The 27881-nt window shown below is 40.8% G+C and overlaps 1 long non-coding RNA gene across 1 annotated transcript; it reads left to right on the forward strand.

The window, feature by feature from the left end:
- Positions 1 to 22765: 22765 nt before the first annotated feature.
- On the forward strand, positions 22766 to 24586 carry LOC134871111 (uncharacterized). The gene is made up of 2 exons (XR_010166633.1): positions 22766 to 22925; positions 23797 to 24586. It is a non-coding gene; the product is annotated as an uncharacterized LOC134871111 (long non-coding RNA).
- The last annotated feature ends 3295 nt before the right edge of the window (positions 24587 to 27881 follow it).

The raw sequence follows: 27881 nt of genomic DNA on the forward strand, positions 1-27881 counted from the left end.
TTTTCTTTGCCCACTTTGGGCCAGAATAGACCTGGACCTTTCCTAACTATTACATAATTACTTATATTTGCTAAGTAGGGTCTGGGTGGGTTGTGTGTGTGTGTGTGCACTATTCAGCTACTTATTTATAAATGGCTCAATTCTTTGTTAATCTGTGAGGCAATTTTACAAAATGTGGTTGTGTATTGATGTTAATGTAGTCTTCTTAAAAAACACATGCTTCTGGAGGTAAGACTTTTATTGGAGTTTTTAATTTTATTGTATATTTATAACTTATGTCACCCTTTTCTTTGTTTCATTCACATAGTAGACATGACAGTGAGGGTTTGCAGCTGCTCAGTTGGAAAAGATGGTAGTCCCTGCAAGCATCAGTACATATTATGGGCGGCTAAGAAGGCACATTGTCTTAATTTTGTTTCTGTCACCAATTCAGAAGAGAGACAAAAACTGGCTAAGATTGCAATTGGGGAAACATTGTCACTATCCTTTTACAACAATTTGCGAACTGTTGTTGACCAAAGTATGCCAGCCACATCAGGAATTGTCAATGAAGAATTTTTACATCATGTGGATAATGAGCTCCCCACAGTAATGGTTGAGGCGCAGGTCTGCGAAGAGCAGGAACTACATGATTATTCATGTATTGACACAGCATCAAATTTGCTAAACAAGTCATTTGAGCAGATTGCAGAGAAACTTAAATCAACCAATGATACAAATCTAGCCAGAGCAGTTAACTAATTTTCAAAACGAGTCTCAAGTCTAACTGTACCTTCCACAATGCATGCAAATCTTACAGCAGCACTTCATAATTTTGGGACAAATGAGTTGAAGAAAACAGGCATCGGAAAGAAAATCAGGGTTCAGTCAAATAGAAAAAGGAAGTCTGGAAATGGCAGCCGGGCAGGCAGTATCAAAAGGAAGGCCTTCATCACTACAGTCAGCACAAGCAAGCTTGGAAGTACCTCTGAAGAAATGAAAGCATTCCCACAGTCTGGCTAAAGCTGTACAGGCAAACATAAACATAAATACCAGCAAAAAGTCAGGGTCTCATGTAATGAAATCGAAGACAAAACATATACAAAGGAAGTAAACAACTTCTTCTTGAAAGAACTAACATATTAGACTTGCAACAATAACAACGAGGAAGACTATGCTTAGGATGGTAGCAAAAAAAGATGGGACAATGGAACCCAGACATTTCTAAGTGAATGGAACTATAGAAATATGAATGTTGGGATCAAAATGGATCTTTCTATGAGTTTTCTAGCTTACAAATTCTCCTACTTTAGTATGGAAATGCTCTCACCATGGGTCTTTTATCTAGTGTTACCTCATTATTGTTCTTTATTTATCTTGCCACCTTTTCTTTGTGAAGCATACTGGGGTAACATGTTGTTTTGTCATTCTATTGCTAAGCATCTTTGTACAGTTTTGTACTTAAGTACATAAGCTATGGCATGTTCTGGTTGCACACAATTGTAGACATTACAAAAAATGCAACTTGTATGTGCAGTAGTGAGTCACAACAAAGAGATGTTGTAGGTAAAGAAGCACATTCGGTAAGTCCCCACCTTCAAATATTGTAAGGCAATGATTATCACAAATGCAAGTTTATGATTTTTTGTTAAACATAAAGGAATGGTAGCTGTACATATGAATTGTTTACTACAGTTTTTATAGTTGTTTGTTCCCCTCAATGGCAGAATGGATCATAATCATGAATGAAAAGTGCTATTATTTCATTTGAAAGTTATGTTAAAGAAAGTGCTGCTCATTATGTGGGGTTTATTTCACAGAGACAATTGTGACTTAAGTTACAATGGGTACATGAACACTGCATTTTTTTGGATTATGTCAACACGTCTTGCTTGTATAAGTATAAGTTGTCTTTCAGGGATTGGTAACAATACGTTTTAAATGATCTTTACTTTTCATGGATTGTATTTTAGGGCAAGGAGCCACTTTATAAGTAGCTTTAAATGCATACTGCCCTATGCTGAAAAACTATTTCATATGCTTTAAAATGTACAGTTTTAATGCTAGTTTCATACTGTTTGAGGAAGCATTATGAAGTACACACCATAGATGCAGTAGGCTGATCTGCTTACAAAGTGTATTATGATCAGACATGCCCGTGATGTGGCTCAAGTAGCATCTGTCCATATGTGTTTTAAAAAATGACATACGCAGAGTACATTGTCATGGATCATGCTGGTTTGAAAAGATGTATTGTTTTGTACTTGTGAATAGACTTAGTATAGTGGAGAGGACACAGAGTCTTGTGTGCAGAATATATTTTTAGACACTTCAGAGGTGAGGCTGTAAAATACAAAGGCCTAATGAAGTGCACAATATGAAACAATACATGTACCATACCATACCATACCATACCATATCATACCATACCATACCATACCAGAACAAAAATATAAGTAGAATCAATATTCTGCCTTGTATTTTCTGTCAAATAGTTAAGTCCAAGGAATTCTCTTAGCATACTGCATAATGCCCCATTATTTTGTGACTTGTATGTTCCTGGCATATGTTCACTGTACATGGGTTATGCATATATGAGGGAATACAAGTGGTTAATCAAAATTAATCATGTACAATACAGGAATTTGAACAGTCAGTTCTTATTTGTAAGGAGGTAATACATACAGGTATTACATACAGGTATCAAATTCTACTTCAACAGCTCATGAACAGAATGTGTGCAGAATTTTTTTTATCCTTTAAAACTTGCAATCCTTGAAAACTCGCTATGTAATGTACTAAATCCTGTTATTTCTTTCATGTGCGTGATCAGTTATGTGATTTCTGGTGCTGGTGCCTGGTAAGATTTGTTTTCTCAGAAAAAATCTTATTGCACTGGCTACACTTGTAGCTCTCTCTGTGATACTTGGCCATATGCCTTTTCAACTTTAGCTTATGACTGAAACTTTCATTACATTCACTGCAAATGCATTCATGGCAGCCTTTCTGGTGATACTTCAGGTCCTTTTTTCTGGAGAAGCTGGTGTTGCAGCTGGCACACCTTTTCATCTCAACCAATCCCGTGTCAATGTCCTCCCGCATTCGCTGTGCTTTAGCAGTCCAGTCCTGGAACAATATAGAAATTACCTTTACTTTATCACATTCTCTACGATTGTGTCAACTGGCTTATGTGGCATTCTTTGTGGATATCTATACAATACTGTACGATGAGGGGTTGGTTCCAAAGGATAATATGAAATGTTGGCTAGGGGTGCAATCTAAACATTATGATGCTACTTGTTATTGCGCATCAACAGGAAAACATAGAAATGGTGGGCTTATATGTGCTTGTTAGGGTAATGTAGTACCCTGGTACGGACAGACATTTGTGCCTGTAGCATGGATAGAAATGGATTTTTAACCCACTTCCAAGATACGGGACAATAAGTTCATATGTGAACCTTTCGTCTGTCCGCAGGCAACTTTTTCCACATTTTCCCAACTACTGTGGAGACTTGTCCAATTATTGCCCCCTCTCCAAGCTGTGCTATAACATCTGGCTGTGGAACAATGCAAACAAATAAAAGGGAGAATCTAACAAAAAAAGTGGTGAAGCAGGCTGTTAACACCTCAGGAGAAAATTAGGGTGAGAAAGGATTGTTCCTGTGTGAATTGAGGGGGTGAAAATCAAAGTCACACCTCATCCCTGTCCTCTATCAGCGTTCATGGGTCTGCTGTACGAGGTAACAAGGGAGTAAACACTTGGTGAAAACTTATTTTGACACAAGGGGTCGGAACAACAGTGTTTGCTATAGATGTTATATTTCAAGGTCAAATCAAGGATTGTTAAAATATATGTAGCCTATATTTATATTGTTATATGTTGTAAATATTTACTTTGCTAAAGCATTTAGGAAAACATCTCAAACTGCAAATTAAACTCACTGCAACTGATTTTAAAAAAGTGTTCCATCCAGATGGTTTCTTGACGGATTCCTGTGAAGGTCCTGGCTGTGCTTCTGCCGCTAACGGAACAAGATCTTGAGTTGACCCTTCTTCGGCTGCCATGTTGATTGTCTTCTTCGAGAAATGTGATCACCCATAATTCTAAGAATTCCGAGAAGTTACGAAAACTTCACTAACGTTCCACGAGCATTCGGAATTCAAGATCGGTCACTCGGATATGAAATCGACCATTAAAAATAGCAACGACTGTTCTGAAAGGCGACGACCGTTTACAAGACGGAAATTTGTGTCGGCGTCTATGTGTTTCTGCATGTCCCGCCATGCCGTAATAACGGAGCAACAGCCTTGCCTTGAACAGGCTATGAGGGGGGCTTTATTTGGTTGTTACCTTCCTGCTATCGGTATCTAGGCTCCAAAGCCGCCGCTTGGATGCTCACCGCTAAAACTCTGATAAGGCTCGTTGTTAGCCGGTAACCAGCTGTCCAGACACTTTATAACTCCGGGGAAAAAATGAACGGGATGCAAAGAATCTGTTGAAACACCTCCGTTTATTGCTGTTCTTCACTATATCAGTAATACAGACACTGTTTGAGGCGAACCTAATATAAACGCTGTTCTTTTGCTAACTAGTTTTCTACATTTGTGCCTTCCTCTATACTTTTCTCCCTCTTCTCGTACCCCCCAAACTTCGCCTTGGCTATCATTTTTTATCCACACACAAAATTTCAAATCCCACAAACCCTTGCGGCTGCTTCCCTTAAAGGAGCAGAACAAGCCTGCAACACCACAAATCTTAAAATTCAGCAAATACTAAACTTTAGCTTCTAGTTGAGACGAGAGCGCCCCTACATTCCAGCCCCTCCTCTCTACAAGCGGTAACGGTACCCGCAGCCATTATATTACACCAGCAGTAGAGGGAAGAGGACAGAGGCCAGGAGGAATGACTGTTCTTCGTTGTTTATGAACTTCACTCAGTATTGTGATGGCAGGAATGTTATATATGTTACTTACATTTTAGATCAACTCCATTCTCACGGGGGGAAGTCACTGAGGTAGTCAAACAACTCCACAGTGGCAAAACCCCAGGGGTGGATGAGATCCGCCCAGAAATGCTGAAGGCTCTGGGTGTTGAGGGACTGTCATGGTTGACACGTCTCATCAACATTGCGTGGAAGTCGGAAACGGTACCGAAGGAGTGGCAGACCGGGGTGGTGGTTCCTCTTTTTAAAAAGGGGGATCAGAGGGTGTGTGCCAATTACAGAGGCATCACATTACTCAGCCCCCCGGGAAAGTTTACTCTAATGTCCGATTGTCGAACCTCAGATTGAAGAGGAACAATGCGGTTTCGTCCTGGTCGTGGAACGACGGATCAGCTTTTCACTCTCGCAAGGATCCTGGAGGGGGCCTGGGAGTACGCTCATCCGGTCTACATGTGCTTTGTGGATTTTGAGAAGGTGCATGACCGGGTTCCCAGGGAGATACTGTGGGAGGTGCTGCGGGAGTATGGGGTGAGGGGGTCTCTACTCAGGGCCATCCAATCTCTGTACTCCCAAAGCGAGAGCTGTGTCCGGGTCCTCGGTATGCACGTCGGACCGATTTCCGGTGAGGGTTGGCCTCCGCCAGGGCTGCACTTTGTCACCAATCCTGTTTGTGATATTCATGGGCAGGAATTCGAGGCCCAGTCGTGGGGGAGGGGGTCTGCAGTTTGGTGTCACTCACTTACTGTATGCGTGGCATACAGGCTGACAGAGTAAGACAGATAGACAGCATGAGACAGAGGCCGATACAGATGTGCAGTGAGAGTGCACAAGGAGCAAGATTACTTTTTTATTTTCAATTACATCACTTACAATTATAGTACCCATATTAGAGTAGCCCATAAGACATATACCTAACGTAATTTGAAAAAAACCCAATAATAATTATTAGTTTTGCATTTCAGAAAATGGGTTCTTTAAAACCCAGAATGTAATATGGCACTTAAATGCACTAAATGGGTTTAGTTTTGACAGAGATTATTGTATGTAATTTAAACAATAAAAATGTAGATTTTTCTTGTTGTTCATTTTAAGAGACCTGTCTTATTTCCTTTTTTCTATATTTACTATTGCTCTTTAATAAAGCAAAAATAATCTATTATCCGATTAAATAATTAATTGTTAGAATACTCTATAGCTGCAGCCCTAGTTAGTACAATAGTTTTTAGGATTATTAACAGTGTTAGTTTTGAGGTATTCCAAAAACTACTGTTGGAGCTGGATCCTGGAAACCTTTCAACCAAGGTTCAGAGACTGAAAATGCCTGCATATGTATTTGCCTGCTACTGTTCAGTGAGATGCTAAGAGATAGGAGTTGAGTCTATTGATTGACATGCATTTTGGACTGGTATTGTTTGCTGTTGGTAATCTAATTAATGTAATGTGTCACTGTTCTTGGTGCATTTCAGCCATATGCAAAGTTCAGTTGAGCCCGTTGCTCCCATAGCTCAATGGACCTTTTCACATGCTTATTAGCAAAAATATACCTGGTTGAAAGTTAAGCTAGATAAAATGCCTAACAGTTGTATTCTATATATATATATAGAATCCAAGTTGAGATTACATTAATGCCAAACTTTCTCTGCTAGCTGGCAATTGTGGTGAATTAACGGCCCATTGTTCTTGTTGCATTTCACCCGTGTTTAAAAGAACGTTTAGTAATATGCAGAGCTCAATTCAGCTCATCGTCTTTATAGCTTGGAAATTGTTACAAGGGCTGCCCCTTCTCAGTCTATTGGTCGATTATATTGATGGTATGGTCGACAAAGATTTCTTTAGTCAATGTGACTTAATGTCATGATTTATATTGGTCAAATAAATGTGTAATAAAAATGTCACTGTGTACAATTGCTTTATGTTTATCATTTGATTTTATTAGACTTATCAGCTTTTGCACTCAACTGGAGATATAGGTTAGATAGGCTACAACAGAGACACGCAGAGACCAGGGCGGTTTGTGTATTAGGGCGATTTGGGCGACGCACTACCAACAGGAAAAATAGGGATTTTTTTTTCTAACACAGCAGCAGTCATAATCAGTGTTCTAGATGTTAGATCTGTCAAAAACTTCATTGTCCAATCAGACTAAAGTCGTGCTTCACATCGTTCCGCCCCTTTAGGTGCGATTTCATTCAGGTTGAAAATCGCCCCAGGGGTCTCTCATAGACTCATGTAAAATACATTTTTTTCAAATATCAGAGCTTTCAATGCAATCTCTATGGGTTCCGGGAGGGCTTGCACTTACGCGCTTTCGTCATATGTAACTGAGAAAAAAAGCGGGCAGCTTCTTCGATCAGGTCAGTACTCTCAAGATGGCTAGCGTTCAGTGCAGTTCCATTGTGTCTTTGAAAGAAGTTCCTTTTAGTCGGCCTGCAAATCCAGATAAATTGGCATTAAAACAAGGACCTCCAAGACCAAATTTAACCATTCAACCAGTTTTGTACAAAGAGGGGGAAGACCTACACCCGAGGACTTTCTACAAATTGGTATGAGCGAAAAACCTGGCTAGCAGGCTGTGAGGTAGCCAACGCAGTCTTCTGCTATCCCTACCTACTGTTTCACCTGAAGGTGGCACGGCAGACAGCAATGCTTGGACATCGACTGGTGTAACAGATATGCACCATCTATCTGAAAACATAAAGAAACATGAGCTGTCGAAGATCCACATGGATAGCTGCTTGAGAACTTCGTCTTTTGGGAGGGTGAACATTGCTACTCAACTGGATGAGGGATACAGGCTAGCTGTTCGTGGCCACAATGATGAGGTGAGAAAGAACCCTCACATCGGCTTGTCCAGTGTGTTAAATTCTGCGGGGTGTTTGAGCAAGCTTTGCGAGGCAAAGATGAAACTGAGGGCTCCACCAACCCTGGCATTTTTCTCGGGCTGGTCGACTTCGTGGCAGAGTTAGATGAAGTTTTTGATGAGCATCTAAAACATGCTATGGTGTTCAGTCAATAAATACTTGACTTAATATGCTGCCCCTGTCTTTATGTTGTTTCTGAAAATATATTTTGGTCTGTTTAGCTATTTTACATCATTGGATTCATGTAAATAATTAATATAATAATAAGTAGAATAAATGATTGTGGACCCACACCAATTCTGCTTATTGAGGCTCCTGGATGCAACTTTCTTCCATAGCTTTCCACCTGTAACTTATGTAGCTAGAGGGGAAATATTTCTGTTTTGTGTTGCCATCTAGTGGACACAAGAGGGATCTCTGTCTGAACTAATCATCTAACAACAAATTGATATGGTCTTGCTTAATGTACCTATTGAATGGGTCACCTTAATCATTATCGGAAAGAAATTGTCCCCGCTGAGATTTTTTTCAGGAGCCGCCACTGGCAGAGACACGGCTATGCTGTCTTGTTGGGAGTAGGAGAGTTTGATGAGAGGGGGAGAGGGACTGCCTTGCTGCAGCTTAAATGCTCCTGCCTCCTCAGGTGGACCAACCGGTGTGCCGCACGTAGCCAATCAGTTGATGGGCACCACACACACACACACACACACACACACACACACACACACACACACACACACACACACACACACACACACACACACACACACACACACACACACAGAGAAAACAAGCAGAACTCCCGCACAGCCGACATAATGACCCAGGGTCATAAAAGTAACATCTTGTTTTATATATTCCCCCTCGTATTTAGTCTAATTCCATTGGTTGACGGGCGCCGGTCCTCGGGGCATTCTGCCTCGTCATCTTCTATCGCTCTCTGATAACGTAGCCATCTCTTATGATATTTTATTATACAAATCTTCTGATGTTTGTTGGTCATTAAACACATAATGATAGTTGATATCGTAGCGTTGATGAGTGGGAGTTGGAGGCGGTGTGTTTAGTATGGAACTCCATGCGTCATTCTCCATATATTCACATACACGATATCCTATTAGCTATATGCTACTGTGAAGCTACAAACAATAACAAACGGGAAACTGGAACTCCAAGGTGTCGCCCACCAACCGGTCGTTGAGGCAACACTACAACAGTGAATTATGTCCCTTAAAGTTCCGGAACAATATATGGATTATTCTCACATCAACTTAAATATTTGAGATAGAAGATCACAATGTGCATCATAGTGTCAGACTAATATAAAGGAGATGAACACACTGAATACCTCAAAGGTGGAACAATGTTTTAGTCAGGCTTCTGGTATGGGAAGACATTTTTAGTGTCCAACACGTCTTGTCCTGCTTTCAGGTGAATGTTTGGATATGATAAGGTAATAACAACATTCTGGCAACAGACGAAATTTCAAAATATAAAAGTATAATGATATAAGGTTTTAAGACACTTGTGCTTACGAGGTAAAAAAAAAAAGAAATTTAAAAAAAAAGGTTTAATTTAATCCCTCCCCTCGAGGTGGAAACAGACCAACAGAAAAGATTTGCACTTTCTGATTCCAGCTATACCTCAAGCTTCATCAGGTTAACCAAGACTTTCACTCTCACTCCACCTCATAGAACTCTGCAGTCCCGGCACATTCACCCCTAGACTCCGGCTCCACCACACACTGCAGAACCCCCCCTCTCCCTGAGGAGGTCACAGTTTTTCTTCACCAGGGCATGACAGATCACTGAGGTAGCCTGTGTGTGTTTGAGCCTGTCAAACCGTCACTAAAGTTTACTGTGGGAGCATAATGACACCACCCCCCCTCCTTCCCTCACCTACCGGGACTTCCTCTGGGAGAGGGCGCGAGATAGGGATGACAGAGAAGTGATAATGATGTGAAAAAGCGCCCTGACCTCGGGATGATTGGGATCATCGTAGCAAGCTCCTCGTCTCCGGGGGAAGCAGCTGAGGTAAATCTCACATCTTTACTCAGCGAATCACATCCTGTCAGAGAGGAACATGCCTCAGCGGCTCGAAGGGCGCCAGTGTTTTTCACACACAACGTGCATCGACATGTGATCTCTGCTAGGATTGTGTGTCACCACACCAGCTCTGTACCCCCCTGCCTTTAGAGACATGGATTTAATGGAGCACTGTTGGAATAAAAACATTTAAAACTTTATTTTAAAATAAATTGTTCCTTGTTTTTCTTCATTGCTGCCAGTGTCTAAGGTCAAAGGGTGTTGTACACTGAACACATTATAAAGTCATATATCAAAGTTATACATCAAATTTTTGATCTTGTGATTCACAAATAAACTCTGATATTTGGTTGATATGCTTCATTGGAGTAGGTCTGTCATTTTAAAACAAAAATGGTGGTTTTGGGCATCTGGTAATCAGCTCTGATAGGTGGGCTAGGTTGTTAGTGGATATATTAGATAGAAAACACATTTTTAAATTGTTCATGCTGCTCATAGAGCGCTGCGTCGCAGCCTCCTCCTTCTCCACCTGCTTTTTGAGGAAGGCCAAAATGCTGCCACTTCTCCTTGGCCTTTTAGGGGGTGGTTGGGAGCTGGTGGAGGGCAGAGACTCCTCCTCACTGCTGAGGGACATTTGGGAAGGCCCTTCATCAGCAGAGGTGGAGAGGGGAGTTAGCAAGAGCTCTGACAGTATTAATGATTGAGTCAGAATGACAGCGGTTGAGGTTAAGATCATTGTGTGAAAGAATATGTTTGTGCGTATATATATATCATGAAGTTAAAGTTGTTTTAATCATATAAGGGGACACTGCAAAGTTTAAAACCACCACTAAACTCTATTGTCTTGTCCTGTGTCCACTGTAGTGTGTTTGACCAAAAGGTCCTCGGGTGGAACAAACACTGACAGAAGAAGGTTTCAGGATGGACCCAGGGGTGAGGCCCAGAGGGGTTATCTTATTTGGGAAGTTATATATATTTATTATGGTCAGTTATAATGTTGTTTATGTTGGTTTAAATGAACAGTTGGCTAAAAAACGAATAATGCTGAGTAAATAATATATAGATATTCTCTATAATAATTATGATTACTGTAAAAACTAGGATTTCTCATTTGCCTTAAGTGCTCCTGCACTGGCCTACCCATAAAAGTATGAGGACCAGCGATGAGTGTCTTTGACTTTTTATTCTCTCACAAACAAATGACTGTCGCAGTTACAGATGGGATGGCGATGATGATTTTAGGGCTAGAATGATAAACACAAAATAGCAATCAGGAAAACAAATAGTAAGGTTCAATTAACTGAAAGATTGCTTAAACATCTCAAACATAAACTATGCCATCGATTATTGTAAAGCATATGGTTCACTTCCTGAAAATAATGCATCTGTTAGTCGATTGTGAGGCGAGCACATGGGCACACAGCTTGCTGCATCAGGCACAGAGAGAGCCTGAGCAGTGCTGACTAAGGCCTTAAATCATATCAGGTGTGGCTTGATAGGGAGGTTGGGCCCCACCTCCCACAATGCCACACAGGCAGGAGGGTTTTCTACAATGACACTTTATTAAGCTTATGTTTAGAATAATCTTTGTTTGAGGACCAAGAGTTGGTCTTAAATAGACCAAGAAGCTTCTCTGTAAAGTAAAACAATATTTATTTATGTAATGATATGATAAGTGTACAAAGGAAACACAGCTGCAGTCCCTGTACATATTCCTGATCCACAATCCAGGTTGAAGCAGTTAGCTGTCTCTAGCAGCGTGGAGGAAATGCCTCGATCTTCTCTTTACATCACGCATTTCTACTCTCTGGTCCTTCCGATCTCGTCTTCTCTTATTGGTTGGCGGGGGCCGGATCCTATTGACCCCTTGTTGTCACATGGGCATATCCCCGTCTTCTTCTGACGTCGACGGAGGCAGGTCCAGGGCTCATTCTGCTTCGCCCTCTTATGATGTGGTCATGACGCTTCCCCTTATGATATTTTATGATACAATTCTTGTGAGGTTTATGGGTTATTAAACACGTAATAGTATTATTGTAGCGTCAATGAATGAGAGTTAGAGGCGGTGTGTTTAGTATGTAACTCCACGCGTCATTCTCCCTCCACTCATATACAATATACTCTTAGCTAAATGCTAATAGTATTTCTGATTCTAAAAGTATTTCTGATTCTGATTCTACCATGAGGCTAAAATAATAACAGCCGGAGCGACCCGAAGTACAAGGTCCGAAAACAGTGAATTAAGTCCTTTAAAGTTCCATTTCAATATATTGATTACTCTTACACTTACCTATGAATGGTTTCTTCCAATTAAGTCATCTGAAGACACTTTATAAATGAGCCAGTACTCATTCAAATGGGGAACTGTGAACATCTACCTGCCTACTTTCTGTTAACCTGTGGATTTTTTTTTTCAATACATCACAATGGTTGGCGATACCTCGTCCACCACAGTGGTGTGAGACACAAATGTCCTACAGACCCCCACCCCCCCAGTTATAAGACGTGATGAATTTTCATTTTATTAACAAAATACCACAACAATAAACAGTGACTAAAAATAATGTAATTGCCCCGATCAGTCTATTTAAAGGGGTCATATTATGCTACTTTTTCAGGTTCATATATATATTTTGTTGCTCCACTAAAGCATGTTGAGAAAGCGCTTTATTTTCCTAACACTATCTGTGCATAAAGTAGCACTTTTCACTCCGTCTGAAAACGCTCTGAAGAGCCCATGCCCCCAACTTTGCAAAAGCACACTCTGCTCTGATTGGTGAGCTGGCAACTCTGCTCTGATTGGTCAACCGCTTAGAAATGTGTTGAAAATGTCCCGTCCCTGAATAAAACTGAAGAAATGGCATCGCTTGTTGTGCCGTACCAGTTTATTACAAATAAATAATGATGGATTATCAGTAATCATTTCACAGTGACACAGAGACAACTGATTAACCTTCAGCAGCGTTTGTATGACCTTCAGCAGCGTTTGTATGACCTTCAGCAGCGTTTGTATGCATTTCAGCAGCGTTTGTATGACCTTCAGCAGCGTTTGTATGCACTTCAGCAGCGTTTGTATGACCTTGAACACAACTTTTGATCACAAACAGCAAAGACTGTTTATAGCTATGGCTCTGTAAACTCAACCATAATTTCGGTTTTTGCTCTGGGGGAATAGTGGTAAAAATAAATGCAAGCCACTTGTTCTTCACGTCTTCTTCCTTTGGTATGGCAAACAAAGAAAGTTTTGGTTCGCAGCGGAAGTAGCAGCATCTTCTCGCCATGATTCCTCCTCTCGGGTCGACTTTACCTTAGTGGTGTTTCAGCTCGCGCTGTTATTGGCTGAGTTCAGTTCCGTATCACGGTGAGGTCAGTGTGATACCGAACTGAACCAGGAAGTAAAGAAAGGAATCCCATCCAGGCGTTTCAGGAAGGGGGGAAGGATATGGGAGAGAATCTCTCTCTGGCCTGAACTTTGGGATTTTAGCTTTTGTAGACCTATTACATGCACACAAACATAAATAACACACTACAGGAAAGGGAAAACCCCAAAAAGCATAATATGGGCCCTTTAACATATGTCCCCTGAGGCTCTTAATGTGGTCCTGCTGGACGCTGGCAGGATCTTCATTGTTTAGCAGGGCTTCAGCATTCTGAAAGACATAATTACAGTGTCCATGTCTGCACACTGGAAGGAAAATCCAATTATACTCCCCAAATCACACCTATTCACTCAAACAGCAAGAATACACTCCATACTAATTTCATATCCCATTAAGTGGGATATACTATTATTCTTAAGAGAAAATGCCATTCCATGGGCAAAATTTATTGCGCTGTGCACCGACGGTGGTAGAGCCATGGCTGGTTTAAAATGCAGAGTTATCGCCCTTGTAAGTGATGAAGCTCCGCAAGTGATTTGGACACACTGCATGCTACACGGAGTCGCTTGTTGCCAAAGACATGTGTGTTGAATTGTCAGATGTCATGGACTCAGTCGTGAAAGTTGCCAATATATAAAGAGTGCTTTGCAAATGCGTCTCTTCTCTAATCTCTGTGCTGCTGAGAGAGAAGAACACACTGCGCTACTGTACCATTCTGAGGTTCGATGGCTTTCCTGTGGAACTGTGAGCCGGCTGCACTATCGGTGACGTAGCTGGGTCACCAAACTTGCATAGCTACTGTGAGAGTAAATCAATATATTGTGCCGGAACATTAAAGGACATAATTTACTGTTGTAGTGTTACCTCAAGGACCGGCTGGTGGGCGACACCTTGGAGTTCTGGTTTCCGTTTGTTATTGTTTGTAGCTCCACAGTAGCATGTAGCTAATAGGATATCTTCTTTGAGAGTATATGGAGAATAACGCGTGGAGTTCCATACTAAACACACCGCCTCCAACTCCCACTCATCGATGCTACAATACCAACTGTCATTATGTGTTTAATGAAGAAACACACTCCTCAATGTCAGTTTCGGTAATTTATTGATAAGGATGACGACACCCTGAAACAGAGTAATGCAGCAAGATAAGCTGACAAAGTATTACATCCATGCAATTTAATCAACACAAATATATACCATCCATGCAATTTAATCAACACAAATATATACCACGAAACAGAGTATAGTAGTATAACAGTATAATATATATATAGTATATAGTATAATATAATAGTGGAAACAGTCTTAAATGAATGAGTGGACGAACGTCTCAACTCGAGGCGGAGTGAATGAACAATGTTTGAACTAAAATGGCCGCTCGGCACTCCCGGGTCAGAGCACGGCATAACCGGGCAGCGACAGCAGTGACACTGCCCTCTAGTGGCCGGCGATAAACTCTTCATTTAATTATGTAATGTTCCAAACAAACATCAGAAGAATTGTGTAACAAAGATATTATGAGAGATGTTTTTATGGCCATGTCATAATAGGGTGACAAAGGAAGATGACGAAGCAGAATGCGCCGAGGACCCCTCCCGTCGCCACCAACCAATAGGAGAAGACGAGACAGGAGGTACCATAGAGTAGAAAACAAGATGTAAAGTGAGACAACGTCCCTTCTTCCTGTGAATCTAAGACAGATAACCACTCGAAAGTGGACCAGTAAAATAGGAGAAGACCTCGGCCGAGTTCCGTTGTAGACTTATCATATCATTAGATTATTAAACACTTCTAACTTGACGAGAAGCTTCATGGATAACTTTTGCCTATTCCTATTTAAGATTTAAGAACCCTAAAATATCTCCTTGACATTTTTGCTGAGCTGAACAAACTTCACAGTTTGTTTGTTTTTTCCTCAGTTTATTTCCAGCTTTATCCATGATGGTCTTTTAATACGTTTTAATAGATTATACAGACCCTTCAGTTTTCACAGATGTGCAAATGAGCTTTGAGAGTAGTGACTGAGGAGTTAGCAGGGGGTCCATGGCAGGCTTGGAATTTTGTCATCTTAGGGGCAAAGCCATTTGACTTTTTGTGTCACAAATTGTTTTAGGGCACAAAGGCCATTTAGGGAAAACTAGGATTTGGAGCTTACAAATAAATAAATTCACTTTCTGATAATAAAAACACACAAATTACATGAAAAACAAATCACTGTTCTTTTTTTTCTTTACTACACTGCGCATTGAATAGAGTAGCCTTGCATTCAATGTGTTTCCTACACTCTGATGTTTTCATGCTGAGGCATCACGGTTGTTGTTATTGTTAAGTTTTGCTTTGTGATAGAGCATGTTGGAGCCAAAATGCATTGTGTGTTTATTTGATCTAAATAAGTTAATGTTAACCTGCAGTTCTGTCTTTTGACCACAGGATAGAGCATTCCTTGCAAAGTGCATAAATGTAATCACCTTGCAGACATTGTTCACAGGATGGAAACAGACTGAGCAATGTTGGTGATTATGCTGAATAACAAATTAAAGGATCGACAGATTCAAAGACACATAGGCCTACTGATTGGACATTGTTTTGTTGGACTGGAGCACGCGTCCGAGAACTTCTCCCGTTCGCATCCCTCGGTGCATGGAAGTATAGATCATACTTAAAAGGCACTACAGCGCTCTTTACTCCATGTATTAAGGTACAAGAAGCCTATGTATAAATATCTAAGTTGATCGTGCCCCACCAGTTTTGTACATATATAAACGCCACTGGGTGAGGAGAAGGGAGGTTCCTAGAGAGAGAGAGCGAGAGAGAGAGGGGGGGGGGGGGGGAGTTCTACGAGAGAGCTAACGGTATATGTGTGTGTGTGTGTGTGTGTGTGTGTGTGTGTGTGTGTGTGTGTGTGTGTGTGTGTGTGTGTGTGTGTGTGTGTGTGTGACAATTAACAGACTTCTTTGTTGTTTTGCCCTGGTTACTGACGACAGTAACCTGTCTCAGAAGTGAATAAACTCACGGACAAAAAGAGACACGAGGCCTCCTTGTATTCTTATAGCGAGACGCTGCAATGACGATTGAATGATGCGACGTATGACACGTGAGGTGCGCGCAACCAATCAAAGCTACAAGGACTAATGCAGTTCAGAGCCCGGACCACTGCTCTGACACTTTTAAAGCAACTTCGAGATTTGAACAGTATCAGGGCACAAAGGCCATGGTGGCCGTAGGACGTGCAATTATTTTCGGGGCATCACGGCCAGACCGGGGGGGGGGGCAATGAAGGCCATGGCCGTCATGGGCGCCGTGAAATTCCTACCCTGGTCCAGAGGTAGGCCTACACTGTTTTCCCACAAGCAGCTTAAACAAAGGACCTTCAGTAATCTATACAATGGTGATCCTTGCCCTTTTGCTCAACATGTTGGCAGTTGGTTAGTTTCCCCCTCTTCAAAAAATACAACCGTTATTGCCAAATGTCTGTAGACAGAGCTAGTAGTGCAGTGCAGTGCATTGCATAGAATAATAAAGAGCAACCATCAATCAACTTAACAGTTCTATACAAGGTCGCAAAACACATGTCATTCAGCTCTACGACAGAATGGAAGAATATGGATGGAGCGCGTTGGGGAGGGAATATTTTCCGTGTTTCCATTAGTGGATGAGCTGGTAGATTCTGCTGTGCCCAGCCAGTTCTGGGTCTCTTGCTAGAAAGACTTTCCACTATTGGCAGCAAAAGCCTTGGTGAGCCTTTTGCCCTTTGCAACAACATATCTTTGCAAAAGTGGATTTTCCTCACTCACCTACCTGAAAAACAAATACAGGTCAGACTGCAATCGGAGGCTGATATGACCCTGTCCATCCGTCCAAGTTGTGTGCTCCTCATCGGTGTCAGACATCTCACTGATGTGGGAGTGATGGCTGGAGGATTCACTGTCCCTTCTATGTGTATGTTTAAAATAATGATAGGAATCTATGAATTATTTTAATAGCTCAGTGTTGTATGAAAGATGTATATTTGTAAATGGCACGGCCAACCTTTCACAGGTTTAAAATAAAACATGAATATATGAACCTGTGTATTTATACAATAGCTTAGTATCAAATGCACAATAACAGGGAAGCTATGTTTATACATAATATACAATATTTACACATTTGATATAAAACACAACTTTATACAAAATATATAGTAGGGGGTCCCTGCTCCATCTCTCCATCAGTTTGGGGGTCCTTGGCCTGAAAAACATTGAAGACCCCTGATCTAGAGAGTTCAAACAGCTCTTACCATGGCTGCTACTGAGGTGCTACTGAGGTGCTTCCGGGTCATTTCACTACGTTAGGAACCTTCCTAAGATAAACTGACAACTTGGACCATCATTTGTTCTTCAACAAGACAATGACCCCAAACACCTCCAGGCTGTGTGGGGACTAATGGACTAAGAAGGAAATTAATGGAGTGCTTTATCAGATGACCTGGCCTCCATAATCACCCGACCTCAACCCAATAGAGATGATTTTGGTTCAGTTGGACAGCAGAGTGAAGGAAAAGCAGCGAACAAGTGCTCAGCTCCTCTAGGAAGACCTTTAAGACCATTGGAAAACCCACCAGGTGACTACCTAATGAAGCTGACTGAGAAGCCAAGCTGTCATCAAGGCTGTCAAAGAAGGGCTACTTTGAAGAATCTAAAATGATAATCATTCTGGATTGTTTAACATTTTTTTGTTTACTACATAATTCCATATGTGTTCTTCCATAGTTCTGAAATCTTCAGAATTAATCTAGAATGTAGAGGAATGAAAGGAGACTTGTTTCCTGCTTTAATAATGGAATTAATTCTTCTACATGTGTTACCTGCAACGTTCTGTTATACTGCGTTACTGTATTTTGTTTCTATAGCTATGACTTCATAATGATGGTATTAAGAGGTGGATTTATTAAGGTAGGACACTACTGAAGCCTATGTGTACAGCCTAGAAATGCAGTAATCCTGATTCATCTCGAGGCTTTATTGTCCCATCATAACTGGACGTAAAAGTGGTAAAAAATATGTTTTTCGAAAATTAAAGGTATGTGGTCTGATCTCATATATAGCTCCCAAAAAAAATCAAGATTAATTGGTTTTTTTTCTTGAATCTTTATCTCTACATTTTTGGCAGCCATTCCAGTGTCTGTTGAATTTCAACACAGAGAAATGATACAATAAAAAAATTAAAAACTCATTCAACTCAAGCACATACCTAGAAATATTAAAACCAGAAAAACTGATAATGCTGAAGTGGTCTCTTAATTTTTTCGGGAGCTGTATATTAAGATTCAACACAATGTTGTGTCTATTTATATTTTGTATTTGCAATTTAAGGAAATAATATGACTTTTTATGAAGCAGCTATTAATATTATTGGAATAAATGCTTCTAAACTCTTTATGCTTTTCTTTTAGTTAATAATACTGAAACAGGTTACACCAATCTCCATTTAATCTTGACACATTTAAACTCACTGAATGATAGATACCAGAGTCAAAATGCTTTTTTCATAAAATTATTTTAAGCTAACATTATTTATTCAAGTATTATATGTATGCACAATGTATCGAGTACTATGTGTTATGACTTCCATTCATTTTACCTGGGGTGTTAGAGCCTTTATGGAACAGGACGTGGTGTGCTGTGTAAATCGGAGACACGGCTCTAAGTGCAGTTTGAATAGTGAATGGGTTAGAGAGAAGATTAGGATGTCAGGGTCGGGGGGGTTGTAACACTGATCTGCTCCTGCAATGTGTTCCGGCTTGATCCTCTCACTGTTCAATGAGGACACCTACTGGCACTCCATCCACCTCCACTGCTCCCGCTCCACTCCTCGCTTCTCTTAAACCCTATCTCCATTTTCCTGATGCATGCTCCCGCACTGCCGCTGTCTCCTGAAAGCTTCATGTCACCGGAGATCACATTCAGTGGTGGAGAGGATATCACAGCTTCAAGTAGCTTTCTGTCCCTGTGCTTCTCCACTATAAAAACAAGCTGATGATGATGATGATGATGATGATGATACATCCCAGATCTGTGATTTAAAAAAAACTCACAAAATGTCACATAATCTCTCACAAAAGTCACTGCAGAGGAGTTCAATCAACATTTGGTTAACTTAAAATGACCCATGGTTCGGTCAAATTGTCCAAAAATCTGCTCATCTCGTCTTTCCTCTACTACACTATTCATTGATTTCTGTGTGAAACGTCACAGGGTTAAGGAATAGTGGATAGGTAACTTCAAAAGGACTTAGGAAAAGAGACTGCAGTGCTTTGAAAATCCAACCCCACGTACGCTATCCCACGTATTCATGATGCGCCAGCGGATGTTATTAATGTGCGTCTGCTGTGGGGAACTACAGCTTTCTTTACAGAAAGACTCCAGAGAGACTCTGCACCATGCTCTCTGATGGTGTTGTTTATGCTTTATGAACATGGATAACTGTAGTGGAGAGTTAAAGGTAACAGTGTTGGCACTAGTTCTCTAATTTATCACTAGGTTCACCCCGGTGTGTCGGCCAGAACACCATACTTAAGACCAAAGGACCAGTGTCAGAAATGAGAAGCTGAGATGATGCTTGACCTTCTTTATTATGTCCTTTAATGGTTTGGATGTTTGTATATGTGTGGTCTTCCAACAAAGAAATGAACACAATACCTGAATACAAAGTTAACATTCTTAAACAATAAACATAGAGGCAGCCGATGCTCTTATTCTGACACACCACAGACATGCTACTTCCGGTAATCGGGTTAGCGAAACAATAGGTCTAAAATTTAGCGGTAAACACTAAACATCTCACACGTAACCTCACAAACATTCATCCACATGAACTACAGCTTAACACCTTAATAATAATTACTAAGGCACAACATAAACAGTACTGTGGACAACACTCACCGTCATTTACGCACACTAACACAACAAAACCTTCCCGCAACTGTCTGACCTAGTGCCACGTCACACAAAACACGTGAACTAGCCCCTCCTCCCCTCATCTTCCTTTCCTTTCGCAAAGGAAGGTCCAGTGTTTCCTAAGCTAAAGGAGGTTATAAAGGAAGTTTCAGAGCTCCTTTCCTATCAGCTAGAGAATTCAAACAGCTCTTCATGGCTGCCACTGAGGTGCTTTCGGGTCATTTCACTCCGTTAGGAACCTTCCTTAGATAAACTGACTATTCGACCGCAACCCCAGGCTGGGCGCAGGGAAGGGGATCCAGGACAGAGTGTCTGAAGGAGAGTCAGGGAGAGAGTCATGGAGCCACCGTGCCCCCGGGCAGCTGCGGCACTGGCCAGGTATCCCCAGTTAGGCTGATACGCTTCCTCAGCTCCACCCCCACACACGCTCACAGTCAGCAGGCGGCAGGCTCTGGGGCCGTCACTCTGCACTCTGGTACTTCTACTTATAGAATTAAGTACAAAATATGAGTACTTCTCCCACTGCTGCCAACATGAAGGGTTAACAGTCTGAATGTGCCCCGCCGTAGGCCTATTCAGTAATCCTTCCATGTCCATGTCCAGGTTTTGTGTGTGTGTGTGTGTGTGTGTGTGTGTGTGTGTGTGTGTGTGTGTGTGTGTGTGTGTGTGTGTGTGTGTGTGTGTGTGTGTGTGTGTGTGTGTGTGTGTGTGTGATCAATGAAGGAGGACGACCATTGACTTGTTGTATGTATTTATTTTCTTTAAAAGGGGATAAAGCCAGTCGCCATGGAGATTGCAGCACACGTGTCATGTGATCGCTCTTCAGCTCGCGGTGCTGGGTGGTAAAAGAACGTCCTTCATCACGTGGAATATTAATCCTGTTTCTACCATATGTTTACAAACCTGAGTCCTGCATGATGCTCACCTCAGTATCCGATGTTGGAAATGGACACAGTTAAAGCAACTGCATTTTTATTTATTTAACAAAGAGTGCATCGTGGTGAAAAAAGACAGATAAATGCTGTAAGAGATTACTAAACCATTGATCGTCATACATTTTCTCTGCTTTTTGTTTGCTCTCTCCGGCAGGATGCTGAGGTTCAAGGCCGGAACGAGAGAAGAGGCTTGAGGCTGTGCAGATCTGTTTGCTCTCCTCTGTTTTATCTTTTTTTCCTTACACTGATGCAAGCCTCTATTCATTAAGAAGAGAGGCAATGTGAAACTGAGTCATCACCATCAAGCCTCAACTGGAGCAAAATATCAATCTGGCCTCACCTTTTTATACAAGAAGCCTGAGAGAGAATGGGGGCCATGGGCACGGATAGGAAAGATATAAATGGTATGTAATTCAGTGTAGTGAGGGAGATGTCCTCATAAAATGCTAAAAGATTGTGTCTCTAAAATAAGAGACAGGGAGGCTTTAATCCAGCATATTAAGCACCTGACAAATCCAGCTATTTTATGACATTGATGTAAAAAGCCATATAAAAAACCAAATGTGCTATAAAATAGTCGTGCTCATTTATTTTTCAACATTTCCATCATGGGCCTAATTCAACAAGCTGAGAGATATTACAGGCTCACATCCATATAACTGTAATAAAGTCACAGCTGACAAGGTTAGCCTCCTGGTAGATAATGTGATGTCGTAAAGGCATATTTATCCCAATGAATCCAAACAGCTGAGACAACAGCCAGGGAGACAACTTCACTATTCCACACAGATTACGTAGTGTTTTTCCATCTGTTAAATCCTCTTTAAATGACAGTTTGTCAACATAAGAACCCAGGGGTCTCTCTGTTGTTTGGTTTATGGTTATGACCGGTCTCTCTGAGTAATCTGAGTATGGATAATGTCTCTGAATAATATGATAGACATGGGTCGTTTTTTTTGGAATAGACCCCAGACCTGTGATAGGTTCAGAGAGTTGTAATTGCTATTCAGAACACAAGAAAAAAAGCCTTAGATGCCAGAGTAATTCAAGTACTAAACACCTGCTGAACCTCCAGTGTTCTGTGTCTTTATTTAAACTATACTTAGTCAGCCGCAAACATGTTTTGTTAAGTTTTAATTGTCTATCAATCTGCAAAACACTGATTTATTAAAGCATCAGTCTGTATTAAACAGTTTAAATAATCTGATTATATTGTAAATTATATTCAAGCAAGTCAAGCCACATTTTTCACGAGAGCCTGCTTGCAGGCGGCAATCTCAGGACACCTCCACTCTGAGGACACCGCCACTCTCAGAACAGGAAGTGCACGCTAAGAATTACAAAATAAAATTGCCACTCTCAGTACAGCGCCACTTTCCGAAGAGGAAATGCACACAAATATGAATTAAAATTGTACTGACACTTCTGTTGGAAGCAATATGTTTCCACTATAGACTATGTCCCTATCTTTTAATATATTATTATTGTTGTTTCCACCGCCCAGAGTTGGACTGGTGCTGCATCATGACATCACTGTTTACGTCTCAGATTTTCTCCCGAACGCCACTCACAACAACATCAATAGAGGACTGCGTTGGGTCTATGATCGTGTTACTTTTAATCATACAAAGCCATATTAAATTAAAGAACTACTTCTCCAACCTTATAGGGGAGAGTGGGGGCAGTTGCAACGTGTGGCAGTTGCAACATTGCTGATTTCTCCAATCAGGAATGAGCTAGAGTCATGACACGCCTACTGCACATGCTCAGTAGACCCCTCCTTCTTACTGGACATTAACAGCCACATGTCATCATTCCTTCAGGGAGAACTGAATTTCAAGGTATAAAAGTAACTTTTTTTGTGATCAGATTTTTTGTCATATTGTCTAAACTTTTTAAGTATACATATTTGTAGTTATGTTAGTTTGAATGTGCAGTTTCTTAGCTCTAAACAGACTTAAGTACCATGTGTTAAAGCTAATGTGTTAGGCTAGCATAGCTTGTTTTAAGGTGGCTGCCAGGTGGGGGACAGTTGCAACGTTTTGTTGCAACTGTCCCCACATGGTGTTGCAACTGTCCCTCATGACAACAATAATGCAAATTAGATCAAAGACATATATAGGGCAATTCATCGGTTATATAAATAACATATTACAATAGCCAGGTATCTCCTCTTTGTGTTTCAGACACATTTCTTTTTTAAAAGTCAAACTAGGTTGCAGTGTATCCTACATTTTTGTTTTGTTTTTTTCAGTATGCCACGAGACAGAAAGAGGACAACAGATAGGGGTGTCCCTTTACCTATTATGTCCTTAGCAGCTGCTACAGTGACAAATGAACGCAGGACAGTGAGGTCTGTTGCAAAACAGTATTCCATTTGCCACACAACCCTCTACCGCTTTATGAAAAAAAGAGAAAGGCTAGGTCCAGGAGAAGAGATGAGGACAGGGTACTGGACTCCCAGGAGGGTGTTCTCAGCTGAACAGGAGGATAGTTTGGCAGATTATCTTAGAAGAGCAGCTGACCTTTTCTATGGTCTCAGCACTAAAGAGGTAAGCATGAGGAAGATATTAAAGCAGAGTGTAGGCCTAAAGGGAGGGTTGGTAGGGAGAATTATATAAGAATATGAGGCCGTGAAATAATAAGATAAGATAAATTCATAAAACAAATTTATCCTTCTACCTCTATTTTCATTTAACATCCATTTTGCAGGTTCGTCGATTGGCCTTCCAACTGGCTTTCTTCTAAGTGCTCCTACCCTGATACCTGGAATGAGTGCTCCATGGCTGGCCGGGAGTGGTTTTTCGGGTTCATGAAACGACACCCCTGTCTGTCTATACGGTGCCCTCAAGCTACTAGTCTGTCTCGGAACACAAGTTTTAATCGCCATAATGTGTCCATGTTCTATGATAATCTTGCCATGGTAATTGACAGATATAATTTTGAAGGAACAGACATATGGAATATGGACGAGACTGGGGTCACAACGGTCCAAGAACCAGAAAATGTTGTTGCCGGGCGCGGCGTCAGACAGGTGGGGGCAGTAGCCTAACCTCCGGAGAAAGAGGAACGCTCGTGACCGTTGCATGTGCGGGCAATGCATTAGGGAACATGATTCCACCCATGTTCATCTTCCCGCGGGTCCATTTTAAGGACCATTTCATCCGGGATGGCCCGCCTGGATGCATTGGTGCCGCAAACAAGTCGGGATAGATGTTGGAAGAGCATTTTCTTCAGTTTTTGCAACATTTTCAACACCACACGAGGGCCTCACTGTATTGCACAGTCAATGAACTCTGTTTTTGTGTTATGAAATCATTACTGCTTGTATATTGTTGTAAACTCTGTTTTTGCCAACAGTTTGATGGTGTTATGAAATCATTACTGCTTGTATATTGTTGTAAATTTGAATATTTTTAAGTCAATGAACTCTGTTTTTAACTTTAATAATTAGTTCAATGAACTCTGTTCTCAAATAAACTAAAAAAGATTTGAAGAATAATGCCTAAGTATGAGTTTTATTACATCTAATTGACTGTTGCAACTGCCCCTCGGCACTGTTGCAACTGTCCCCATATATGGGGACAGTTGCAACAATTTTCAGGGTGCATTAAAGTACAAATTACTTCCATAGTATCCTATGTACAAATGTTGCATCAATATAGACAGGTAGGTGACATATATGGCTTTAATATATAATTGTTTTGTCTTTCTAATATATACGGTTGCTGAGAAACTGAAGGAAATGTAAAAAGTGTTGCAACCGCCCCCACTCTCCCCTACTCTTCTGCAGAGTGCGGGGGTTCTATAGTAAATGTATCGACTGCAGGAACAAACAAAGTCTCTGAGACGCTGAGGTCGGGCCTAGTTGCCTTTGTCAGACGCACAATCAAAATTTTGTGCTGAGATCCCAAAATGCATCCAACAAGATCTTAATTTAAAGGTCTCCTATTATGCTATATTTGAACAATATTTCATAGGGCCATATCTATACAAAACATGTCTGTGAAGTGTTTTGCTCAAAATACCAAACAGATCCCCCATTGTAGTACGCCTCATCCCCCTCTATCTCAGCCCTGTTCCTGAAGTGCTGATTCTGTGACTGTAGCTTTAAATGAACTAGCTGCTGCTGGCCACGCCCCTTTGGAGCTGCTGTTGGCCACGCCCCTTTGGAGCTGCTGCTGGCCGCGCCCCTTTGGAGCGTCACGATCTCTCCTCTGAAGAGAGTTTTCTACCGGGAGAAACTCAGCTAAACGCTGCCGTGATTAAACGCCACATTATGTTCCAAACCACATCCAGCATTATTTCTGAAACAGTATGGAGCTCAAACGTTTCTCTCTCAGTTTACCACAAGGACAGGACCTTTATATTACACATAGTCTCTCCAGTAAAGCGTTAGCGCTGAGTGTTAGCGATGCTTGCTAATGTAAACGCAAATCTGGATCAGCTCGTTTGTACCCCGTTTTTAGAGATGTGGGTAAGGAGGAGAGAGAGAGTTGTATTTTCGGACACTTTGTGAGTCTCCTTACACCGGGGACACATATTTATGTATAAAAGACAGCAAAAAGTGCATTTTGCATAATTTGGGGACCTATAATGAAAATCAACTTAGTGTAACGTTCACAAAGAAACATTTGGAATCATCCAGCTATCACATGTTGCAGTCAACAAGAAATACAGCGACCCTCTCACCCTCTCTTCGACACACACCTCACAGAGGTGAACAGGTGATTATATTAACTATGTGTGCCCCCCATAACCATGTGACCCAACTGATCCAACACAAAACTGATCCAACACAAAACTGATCCAAATATAATCATATTACCAATGCCAAAATATAAACATTTAAAAACCTTATTAAATCAGAAATTCCCACTCTGACATTCGTGGCTCCTTCACTAACTATAATACATCTCAGGGTTTATGCAGGTTGAGCACATTCGAAGGGACGGTCCTTATTCATCCGCCGCTGGTGTGGAACTGTTGGTGTTCTCTGTTTAGACAAACGCAGCACCTGCAGAGAGGGAGTGCTGCTTGGCCTCCAAGAGACTCTGACAAACACCCAGATAGGTGTGGGCTGCAGCGCTATTCACATCCCGCAATTGCATAATGTAATGATTATGGAAACAGCAGTTGATTGTCAAAGAAGAGAGCTTTGTTCCTATAAATGTGTCCACAAATAGACAGCAGGAATAAAACAACATCACCAAATGCTAACTCTGCACTTAAAGGTCATTAAATCACAGGAGTGGGTACTTCAGGGTGATTGACGAGAGCGGCGCGCAGACAGAGTATTCACAATGATGCTCCAGCCTCACAACGTTACGCAACTGAAACGTTGAATTTAATTAAATGTGTTACGTCAACAGATTTCACATAACTGTTTTAGGTTAGTGAAAAGCAATAATATTAAGTAAAAATAAAAAACATTAGGTTCAACTTAATATTATTTCTTTTAACAAACCTTATAAAGTTATGTGAGATCTGATGATGTAATACATGTAATTTAAGTCAACGTTTCAGTTTTTTCAGTGCAGTGCATGGTGGACACACCAAGTACATTTACTCACTTACTCCACTAAACAATTGAGGCCCTTGTATTTTACTTGAGTATTTTTACATTATGCTCATATACTTTTATATGCTTATACGTAATACTCCACTATGTTTATTTTACGTATTTAGTTACTGGCCGCTTTAGAGATTTAGATTATTAATACAACATATCAATTAATAATTTATGATACATTACTAAAGGTTAGGGTGGACTGGCACTTGGAGAGGTCCCAGTTCACCTCCTGGGCCCCTACCGTGGTGCCCTTGAGCAAGGCAATGGAAAATGAAAGACATTAAGAGCATTAAGAAATAGTGCAGCAGAAACACATTATAAAAAGGCATTACAACAGTTATTTAAAAGCAAAGCTAATAAAATAAACACAACAGGTATAAAATACATGAATAAAAGTTACAATGCAGAATAAAAGTGACAGTGCAATGTCAGATAAGAACAGTTCAATTAAAAGCAGCGGCAAAAAGAAATGTTTTCAGCCTGGATATAAAAGAAGTAAGAGTTGCAGTGGACCTGCAGCGATACTTCCCCGAAACTCACAAGAAACGCCTGGTTCATAATCAAAGCATCGATTTGTGGATTTATCAGGATTTATCAGACTGTGACAGTAAGTTAGCTCTGGTCCTTTTTCCAGACTCGGAGATCGCAAGAGAAAGAGAAAACAACAATATTTACGAAAAACACAATTTAAAACAAATATATTTAATTCCTTCACTTGCATAGTTTGTGCAAACAATCAAACCATAATAAAGTGTTTGTATTTATATATATATAAGCTAATTGTTTCAGTAGGAATGTTTATTTTTAAGGGTTCGATAGACATATTTCAATCTAAACTAGCCCTTAGCAATGCAGTAACTTGTCCCGCATTGGGTTACCCTAGTTTCATCCTCCGATTCTAAGTGAAGCCCCCCAGTAGTGAAGTTATTCAAATGAACCCCATTTTTACAATGTGCACCATTGAAGTGATGAACACATTAATGCATCCATTACCAGAATATTATAATAACAAAAGGGACCATTCTTCATAATGAGTACTGAATGAGTTCATTTGAATGCAGGTGTTTTACTTGTAGCACCGCCGTATTGATACTTTTAAAATCTAAGTACTTATTCCCCTTCTGAGTGTGTGTGTCTCTGTGTGTTGTCAAGAAGTGGAATACTAAAGCTAAAAATAAAGTAGAAAAGAACAGTCATTACTTTCTCCCAAACATTTTAGAGGTAT

This window comes from Eleginops maclovinus, chromosome 10, assembly GCF_036324505.1.
Source record: "Eleginops maclovinus isolate JMC-PN-2008 ecotype Puerto Natales chromosome 10, JC_Emac_rtc_rv5, whole genome shotgun sequence".
Classification (NCBI taxonomy): Eukaryota; Metazoa; Chordata; class Actinopteri; order Perciformes; family Eleginopidae; genus Eleginops; species Eleginops maclovinus.